Source organism: Chrysochloris asiatica, unplaced genomic scaffold (assembly GCF_000296735.1).
Source record: "Chrysochloris asiatica unplaced genomic scaffold, ChrAsi1.0 scaffold00100, whole genome shotgun sequence".
In the NCBI taxonomy this organism is placed as follows: domain Eukaryota; kingdom Metazoa; phylum Chordata; class Mammalia; order Afrosoricida; family Chrysochloridae; genus Chrysochloris; species Chrysochloris asiatica.
Window position 1 is genome coordinate 4,605,964 of NW_006408618.1, and position 10,258 is coordinate 4,616,221.

General features: G+C 37.7%; 1 protein-coding gene across 3 annotated transcripts in view; it reads left to right on the forward strand.

The window, feature by feature from the left end:
* Positions 1-10,258, forward strand: part of RABGAP1L (RAB GTPase activating protein 1-like) — a 958,953-nt gene that overhangs the window by 684,266 nt on the left and 264,429 nt on the right. The window lies entirely within an intron of this gene.

A 10,258-nucleotide genomic window follows, 5' to 3' on the forward strand; every position in this document is an offset into this window, starting at 1 on the left:
CATCGAGTCGGTTCCGACCCATAGCGACCCTGTATAGGGTTTCCGAGGGTGTAAATCTTTACGGGAGTAGAAAGCCTCATCTTTCTCCCACGGTGCAGCTGGTAGTTTCGAACCGCTGACCTTAAGGTTCGCAGCCCGATTCGTAACCACTACGCTACCAGAGCTCCTTAGCACAGGGATATGTATATGTATATATGTATATATATATATATTTAGTGGGAGCATATTCAATGTATAATACTTTATTCTTTGCATCTCCTTTCAAATGCCTGTCCTTGTCACATACAAAATCTATTTACTTCATCTCAGCACCCACCCTGCAGTGCAGTGAATTGTATAATGTCCCTTCTAGCTATAGTCTTTGTAACTCTCATCAAATGACTGGGTGGACTATGCAACTATGAGGTGATTGTGGCCTACCAAGGGGAATGGATAATTTGCTAATAATGTAAATGAGGTGCATGACATCCTTATGAGGGTAGGATCATACAAAGAAGGTGTATGAAACACTAATGAGGGGGTTGATTGATCAGTTTTGCCATCCTGCTAGGGTTAAAATGAGCCATCTCAGAGGTGGGAAAGGGAGAATCTCATTACCGCGAAGGAAAAAGATCCAGGATCCCTGTACTGGGAATGTCCTCAACCCAGGAAACACAACTGTGACACTAGAGAGGTGATGAGAAGTCATGGCAGAGAAGCGGTGGCAGCAGAGGCGGCAAAACCAGGAAGTCAGCAGGAGACAGTATAGTGGACTTCTGGACCCACAGAACCAAAAAGCTGAGCAGCACTTGGTGGAGCTAACTTTGGTGACTCATTGAGGTAGAGCTGAGTGCTTTGAGGTGGAGGTTTACTTACCAACAGAGCTAAAAAAATTAAAAAAAAAAAAAAAGCTTTGTAACATTTACCTGAACAGGGAAAAGGCAGAGGCCAAGGGACTGGAAGCAAGAGACCAAAGGCTGGAGAGAGGGAAGAACTGTATCCCAAATCATTTCTGATCCTGATTTGTAACCTGTTACTTCCCTAATAACCGCCCTAATTATGAATGCTGTCTGTGGTTCCTATGAATTATTGAACTTAGCTGAGAAATAGAGAATGCCATGGGAGGGTCAATTGGTGTCAAAATTGGTTAAAAGGTTGGAAGGTAGAGGTCTAACCTCTGCCTTGGACTGTTTGTCTTGATTCTCCTTTCCCCTTGTTAAGATGTTATGATGTCTCCTCCCCCCACATCATTTTTACACATGGTAAATCCAAAATCTCATCTTCTGACTCATCTACATCAGGTATGGGTTAGACTCTGGATGTTTTCCAGACTCAAGAAAAAAATTTCTCTATCTATTGGCATGAGGTACTCGTGAATATCTAATACATCCTGGACATACTGAATTAGAACCTGAATTTTTAACAAACCTCCCTTGTTTTTCTTAACTGATGCCACTAATTTTATTATTTAGGAGTCTGGCTCACTTACCTAAGCCAGTTGGTGGCATAAATGGAACTGTGATCCACATCTTCTAGCTCTAAAACTCTTTCATCTAAAGCATGGAAAGCTTCTCGTTTTTGAAGTATGAGTATAGCATAAATGAAATTCTACAGTGAATTTTCAGACTGTTTAATATTTGGCTTACTTTTAATATTTAATTGAGAATTAATGTCATAGGGCTTGTAGAGCCTTTCCCTATAATTATAGAGTTTTTTTAGCAACCACTATATTTCTGTTGCTGCACTGTCCTTTGCTAATTAGGTCTCTTAGCTTTGTCGTATTGCTCACCTTTACCTTGGGATTTTTGTTGTGTTTTGTTTTTGTCATTTAGTAGATTGCAGACCCATTAACTAAATGAACTCTTCCATCTTTTCTTAAGTGATGACATTTCCTCACTGTGCTAAGCAGATCTGTGATTTTTACTATAATTTCTTGATGTGAAGCCAGGACTTCTTGAAAAAGAACTTTCAGTATGAATGGTTTAATTATCTACCTTTTTTTAGTTAGACCCCTTTCTCTTGGTCAGCACTTCATAAAGGAACAAACGTTCCTTTTACAGTAAAGCTTAACAGAATTGTGAGTGAGTTGAATTATATCCTGAAGCAATTAAATGACTAAATGTACTTCATAGACCTAACGTCATATGTTTGTGTACCTTTGTAGTTAATTACTAATACAAATTGTTTGCTACATGTATCATAGTACTTAATTGAAAATCTATTAGAAGATCATTTACTTTTAGATTTCTGAAAAAAAGTGGTTAATTCTTATGGCTCACCAGTCAGAGGTTTTTACACAATTTTTATCATAATAGATAAGTAGAAGTAGGAAAAGTATGCTGTGATTTATTGCAGTGTTTGTACTTTTAACCTGAGTAGAAACATTATAAAGCTGTAGGAATAGGGCCTTTGCAAACTTGTTTAGTACTGAAGGAAAACCAATTGCTCATCAGAATATTTTGTTACATTTAATGCTTACATCATTTCAGTTGCATTTTATAAACATTTTTTTGTTGAAGGATTAAAATTTCAGATTGTAGTAAAGAATAACTTGTGGTGGTGATGGTTATGTGCCGTGGAGTCGGTTCCGACTCATAGCGACCCTGAGGCTGTCAATCTTTACAGGAGCAGAAAGCCTCATCTTTCTCCTGCAGAACAGTTGGTAGTTTCAAACTGCTGATCGTAAGGCTCGCAGCCTGATTCGTAACCACTACGCTACCAGAGCTCCTTAAAGAATAACTACTAATTCAAAAAGCATGTATATCACCCCAGCAAGCAATGTCGTATCTGGTGAACCAAATAATATATATTAATGTTAGAAATTGGAGACTCATATATAATTGGTGAACAAATATTACTTTATAATACTATCTTTAAGAAAATAAATATTGACAGCTTGTTGTCTCTGAAATCACTTCTAGCAGTAATTTGATCGAATTATTCTGATAAGATGAACTTGTTTTCTCTTTCATCATATGCATCTCATTTCACCATGAATTTGTCAAGTTTTTTTCACATTTAAATCTTGCCAATTAAATTTTCATTAAGTTTAATATATTTCATTTTATTTTCCATAGATTTTTAAATAGCTAATTCTATAGCTTCCTTTTTAAAACTTTTTTTGTTGTGAGTTGAGTAAAGATTTATAAAACAAATCAGTTTTCCATTCAACAATTCATGCACATTTTGTTTCATGACATTGATTGCAATCCTCACAATGTAATATCACTCATCCCACGTCTCTGTTTTTTGTTTCCATTCCTCCTTCTTTCTTAACCCTTCTGAACTTTGTCCTTGGGCAAATGCTGCTCTTTTGATCCTGAATGGTTGATTGTTCTAAGGCATGAGTACCTTCTTGATGTTCATCGTATAAACCTGTTTATTGTTTGGGAAGAACACGCTCAGCATTTCTCAAGCTGAGGGTACTGAAGAAAAAATTCAAGCCTCAACTTACAGTACTGAAGGATTCTATGGGCAAAATAAGGAGCTCTGGTAGCATAGTGGTTACAAATCAGACTGCTATCCACAGGGTCAGCAATTCAATACTACCAGCTGTTCTACGGGAGAAAGATGAGGTTTTCTGCTCCTGTAAAGATTTACAGCCTTGGAAACTCTGTACAGGGTCGGTCACTATGAGTCGGAACCGACTCCACGGCACATAAAAACAACAACACATGGGCAAAATATTGAATGATGCAGAAATTGTCAAAAGAAGATGGAAGGAATATGCAGTCACCATACCAAAAGAAATGATCAATGTTCAACCATTTCAAGAGGTAGCATATGATCAAAAGCCAATGATCCTGAAGGAAGAAGTCCTAGGCACATTGAAGGCATTGGCAAAGAACAAGGTACTGGAAATAGATGGAATACAAATTGAAATATCTCAACAAACTGATGCATTACTAGAGGCACTCACTCATCTATGGCAGGATATTTGGAAGACAACTACCAGGCCAACTGATAGCAAGAGATCCATATTTGTGCCTATTCCAAAGAAAGGTATCCTAGTGGAATGCAGAAACCATTGGACAATATCACTGATATCCCATGGGAGCAAAGTTTTACTAAAGATAATTTTAAAACAGCTGCAACTATACATTGACAGAGAACTTCCAGAGATTCAAGCCAGGCCGTGGAACTAGAAATATCATTGCTGATATCAAATGGATTTGGGCTGAAAGCAGATAACATCAAAAAGATGTTTACCTGTGCTTTACTGACTATGCAGAGGCTTTTGATTGTGTGGATCATGACAAGCTATGGACAACATTGCAAAGAATGAGTATTCCTGAATACTTAATTATGCTCATGAGGAACCTGTACATACACCAAGAGGCAGTTGTTTGAACAAGGGAACACCGAATGGTTTAAAATCAGGAAAGGTACGTACCAGGTAAGTATTCTTTCACCATACTTATTCAGTCTATATGCTGAGCACATACTCCAAGAAGCTGGATTATATGAAGAAAAATGTGACATCAGGATTGGAGGAATATTCATTAACAACCTGCTATATGCAGATAAGGCGTCCTGGTGTGGCTCTGTGGGTTAATGTGCTAGACTGCAAAGTTGATTTGAATCGTAAGGTTGGTGGTTCAAGCTCACCAGCTGCTCCTCAGAAACCCTATACAGGATTGCTACGGGTCAGAATCAACTCGACAGCACTTAACAACAACATATGCAGGTGATATAGCTTTACTTGCTGAAAGCGAAGAGGACTGAAAATACTTGCTGATAAAGATCAAATACCACAGCCTTTTGTATTGGTTTCATGTCAATGTAAAGAAAACAAAAATCCTCACCATTGGACCAATTAACAACATCCATGTAAATGAAGAAGAGATGGAAGTTGACAAAGACTTCATTTTGCTTGGATCAACTGTCAACACTCATGGAAGCAGCAGTCAAGAAATCAAATTATGTATTGCATTGGGCAAATCTGTTGCACAAGACCTATTTAAAGTGTTGAACAAAGATGTCAGTTTGAGGACTACCCAAGCCATGGTATTTTCAATAACCTCATATGTATGTGAAAGTTGGACAGTGAATATGGACGATCATAGAAGAATTGATGCGTTTGAGTTATGGTGTTTGGAGGAGAATATTGAAATTACCATGGCCTGGCACTGTGGGCTAATGCGCCAAACTGCAAAGTCGTTTGAACTGCAAGGTCGGTGGTTCAAACTCAACCAGCTGCTCCTTGGAAACCCTATACAGGGTTGCTATGGGTCGGAGTCAACTCAACAGCACTTAACAACAACAATCAAAAGAACAAACAGATCTGTGTTGGAAGAAGTACAGCCAGAGTGCTCCTTAGAAACAAGGATGGCAAGACTTTTGTCTCTCATTCTTTGGACATATGGTCAGGAAGGACCAGTCCCTAGAGAAGGACATCATGCTTGAAAAAGTGGAGGGTCAGAGAAAAAGAGGAAGGCCCCTAGTGAGATGGATTGGCACAATGGCAGCAGCAATGGGCTCAAATGTAGCGGCAGTGTTGGTTCTGTTGTGCATAGGGTCACTATGAGTCGGAGTCGACTCAGTGGCACCTAACAACAACAGTTGTTTGGTTGAAAATTGTGCCATGGTGACGAATTCAGTTCCAAGCCTTGAAAGGTGAGTTAGGGCTATATTCTTGGGGATTCCAACAGTATGCCCAGTATTTTTTTTTTTATGGGTTTGCATTTTGTTCCACATTTTTCTCCCACTCTATCCCATTGTTCTAATGTGATCCCATTCAGAGCAGTGAATAGTGGTAGCAAGGCACCATCTAGTTCTTCTGGTTTTAGTGTCATGTCATGGAGTGTAAGGTTCATGTGATTCATTAGTCCTTGGACTTACTGTTTTCATGCATCTTTGATCCTTTGCATTGGATGAGGAAAGACCAATATGTGTACCTTTCATAGCTGCTCACAAGCTTTTAACACCTCAGTCTGTTGTTGTGAAGTGCTATCGAGTAGTCTGACTCATAGCAACCCTGTATAGAGTTTTCAAGGACCAGCTGGTGGACTTGAACCACTGACCTTGTGGTTCAAATGGACCTACTGGTCCTATGCTTATCTTACAGTGCCACATCAGGATTCCTCACTCTCTCAATCTATATAGCTTTCTATTAAAATATAATACCAGTGTGAGGGGGAGGGTCAAAAAGTTCATGGAAAAATTCCATTATCTTTTCATTCCATTTTTCCGTGAACTTTTTGAAGCATACTCATATACATATATACACAGATATAAATAATTAAAGACAGTTGAGAAATGTTATACAATTAACCTCTTTTCAACAACTTTTGAAGTAACCACTCAACATTTTTTTCTAGTGGCATATGATCTAATGCGGTATATAAAGATTAGCCCACATGAGTACTATTTTATATTTTTATTAATCATTTTATGATATGTATTCATTTTTAATATATAAAATGTAATATTGGTATTTTGTGTACAGTATTAGAACTTTGTAATTTAAATAAAATCTGATATATTGTCTTACTGTGGGAAACATGAACTATCTTCTCTTGTGGATTATTGTCCACATGAATATACTGAAAGGCCTACTCATTAGGGAACTGATAATGTTCCATGATTGGCATGAATAGATTCCAGAGAGACTACTTAACATCTTCATTTGTTTTATCTTAATTCCTAATAAACCTTATGCTCCTTTGATTACAGATTTATTTTTGAAAATAAAACGGGTTGTTTCTACTATTACTATCCTCATTGTTTTCAGTGAGATTTCATACCACTTAATTAATGCTATAATTTACATTATTTTTAGTGACATTTAATTTTGATAGTTGACCTTTAGAATTTTGCACAAGTGACCTTTGGAAACACTTTAAATATTAATAAATAATTATAAGGAGACTTTAAGTGAAAGAATTTTAAGATGTGCATGTTAGAGATATAGTGAGGAGATTCCTACACTTGGCTGTAAATTGTAATCATATGGAGAGCTTGGGCCCCACCCAGACCAATTAAATTCAACTTTGCAGTGTTAGTAAAGTTTCCTGGGTGACTCTAATGTGAATTTGGACTTGAAAACTCTTGGTAACATTTAGATCTCAATCTGGATTCACATTAAATTCTTCTAGAAAGTTCTTAATACAAGTGGCCAGACCCCACCCCCAGGACAATTTTGTTTATTTGGCTTGAGGTTGGGCCCCTGCCTTAATGTGGTATAAAAGTTCCCTCAAGTGATTCTAATAAATAGCAAGGGATTGAGAATTTATAATCTAATTAAAAGAAAACTGGATAGGAAATGTGGGCTTTTGGTCCTAATTGTTGTTGTTAAGTACTGTTGAGTCGGTTTAGACTCATAGCGACCTTGTATAGGGTTTCTGAAGAGCAGCTGGTGCGTTTGAACCACCGACCTTGTAGTTATCTTACAATGCTACACCAGGGCCCCTAATTAGCTCAGATAAATTACCTAACATATTTGAACTATTCAATAGCAAGGGCTTTGGTTTTTTTGTTTTTCTGTTTTTGTAAAATCAAGGTATTAATAATGACTTTTGTTGTTGTTAAGTGCTTTCAAGTTGGTTACAACTTGTAACGACCCTGTATAGAGTTTCCAAGTGGTGGCTGGTGGGTTTGAACTGCTGACCTTGTGTCTAGTGCATTATCCTGCAGCACTGCACCAAGACTCCAATAATGGCTTATACACAAACGTTCTCATGCATCTGAAGAAGCTGCACAGTTAAGATCTTAACCTGAATTTCTTTGACTTCATTTTTATTTTCACTTGTATGTTGCTGGTAAATAAAGATTGAATGAGGAAAAAATAATAATGGCTTATTATATTCCCAGCGGGTATATTTACAGTCAGATGGAACTGTTTACTTAGAAGTTCTTACAGTAAAGTGCTATAGAGATGGTAATGGTCAGGGATTCAAACTGGTTCTACTAACTTAATTCCCTGTTGAGAATTTGCATTTCCACCCTCTCTACCCCTATATCCACTCCTCATCTGTTAGTTTGTCATACTGTGTTGGCTTGTGTGTTGCTGTGATTCTGGGAAGCAGAATACAAGCAGGATCACCCCTGGTGGACAGGTTTCAGCAGAGTATGCAAACTAAGAGAAACTAGGAAGAAGGAGGGAGAATGGTTAGTCAGTGAAAACCTTCTGAATAGCAATTGAACATTGTCTGATATAGTGCCTAAAAATGAATCCCTCAGGTTGGAAAATACAAATGGGGAAGTGTTGCCTCCTTAAAGCAGAATTGGCCTTAATGATGTGGCTGAAGCAAAGCTTTTGGGACCTTCACTTAAGGATAGGACAAAACTCAAAATGTGAAGAAATAGCTTCAATTATCTATTAATAATTAGAACATTGAATGTATAATGTTTGAACCTAGGAAAATTGAAAGTCATCAAAATGAAATTGAACCCATAAAGATCAAAATCCTAGGCATTAGTGAACTGAAATGGACTGGCATTGGCCATTTTGAATGGAATAATTGTGGTGTACTATGCCAGGAACACCAACTAGTAAGGAAAAGCATTATATTCATCATCAAAAGGACATTTCAAGATGTATCTTGAAATACAATGCATGTATGATAGGATAATACCCATACACCTAAGAGAAAGACAAATTGATACTATTCAAATTCACTAGGCACTAAAGCCAGTAATTGATCAATCTGATGAATTCTACCAAGTTATTCAGGAGCTCTGGTAGCACAGTGGTTACAAGTCGGGCTGCTAACCTTAAAGCCAGCAGTTCAAAACTACCAGCTGTTCCACAAGAGTAACATGAGGCTTTCTGCTCCCATAGAGATTTACAGCCTCGGAAACCCTATACAGGATCGCTATGAGTCAGAACTGACTCCACAGCACACCACCACCACCACTGACTTCCTCAGTCTGAAATTTATCAAACATGCAATCAAGATGCATTGATAATTATTGGTGATTAGAATGTGAGAGTTGGAAACAAAGAGGATCAGTGTTTTGAAAATATGGCCTTGGTGATTGACATGATGCTGGAGATCGCATGATAGGATTTTACAAGACCAATGACTTACTCATTGCAAATACATTTTTTTTTTTAAACAATATAAATGGCAACTATACTTGGATCTCACCAGATGAAATACCCAGGAACCAAACTGACTACATCTGTGCGAAGAGGCCCTGGAGAAATTGGTTATCATTAGCTTAAACAAAACCCAGAGCTGACTGGAATAGGTCATCACATCAGTTACTCATGCAAGTACAGGTTGGAGCTGAAAATAATGAAAACAAGTCCATGAGAGTCACACTATGACCTTGAACATATCCCACCTGAATTTAGAGATCATCTCAAGAACAGATTTGATGCATTAGACACTAATGAACAAAAACAATCAAATTAGTGTTGTGGGACGACATCAAGAACATCAGACAAGAAGAAAATAAAACATCATTACAAACACAGGAAAGAAAGAAAAGACCAAAATAGATGTCAGAAGAGATTCTGAAACATGCTTGTGAATATGGAGAAGCTAAAGTGACTAGAAGAGGTAATGAAGTAGAAGAACTAAACAGAATAGTTCAAAAGGACAGCTCAAGAAGACAAAGTATGATAATGAAATCTGTAATGACCTGGAGTTAGAAAACTAAAATGGTATTCGACATTCAGCATTTCTCAAGCTGAAAGCACTAAAGAAAATTTCAAGCCTTGGTTTGCAGGGACAGAAAGCATCAAAAGACGGTGGGAGGTAATACAGTCTCACCATACCAAAAATAATTGGCCACGCTTAACCATTTCAAGGAGTAGCATATGATCAAGAACTGATAGTATTGAAGGAAGTCGAAGCTCCACTTAGGCATTAGTGAAAAACAAGACTCCAGGAATTAGATGGAATACAAACTGGAAGTACTCGTCCACCTATGCCAAGAAATTTGGAAGACAGCTGTCTGGCCAAATGTGAGAAGAGATCCACATTTGTGCCTATTCTAAAGAAAGGTGGCCCAACGGACTGCGGCAATCATCAAACAATATCATTAATATCACATGCAAGTAAAATTTTGCTGAGGATGATTCAAAACTAGTTGCAGCAGTACACTGACAGATAGCTGCCAGAAATTCAAGTCTGCTTCATACGAGGACATGGAACAGGAATAACATAGCGGACATCAGATGGATCTTGGCTGAAAGCAGAGAATACCGTAAAGACGTTGACTTTTGCTTTATTGACTATGCAAAAGAATTCAACTCTGTGTAGATTTTAACAAACTATGAATAACATTGCGAAGATTGGATATTCCATAATACTTCATTGAGCTCATG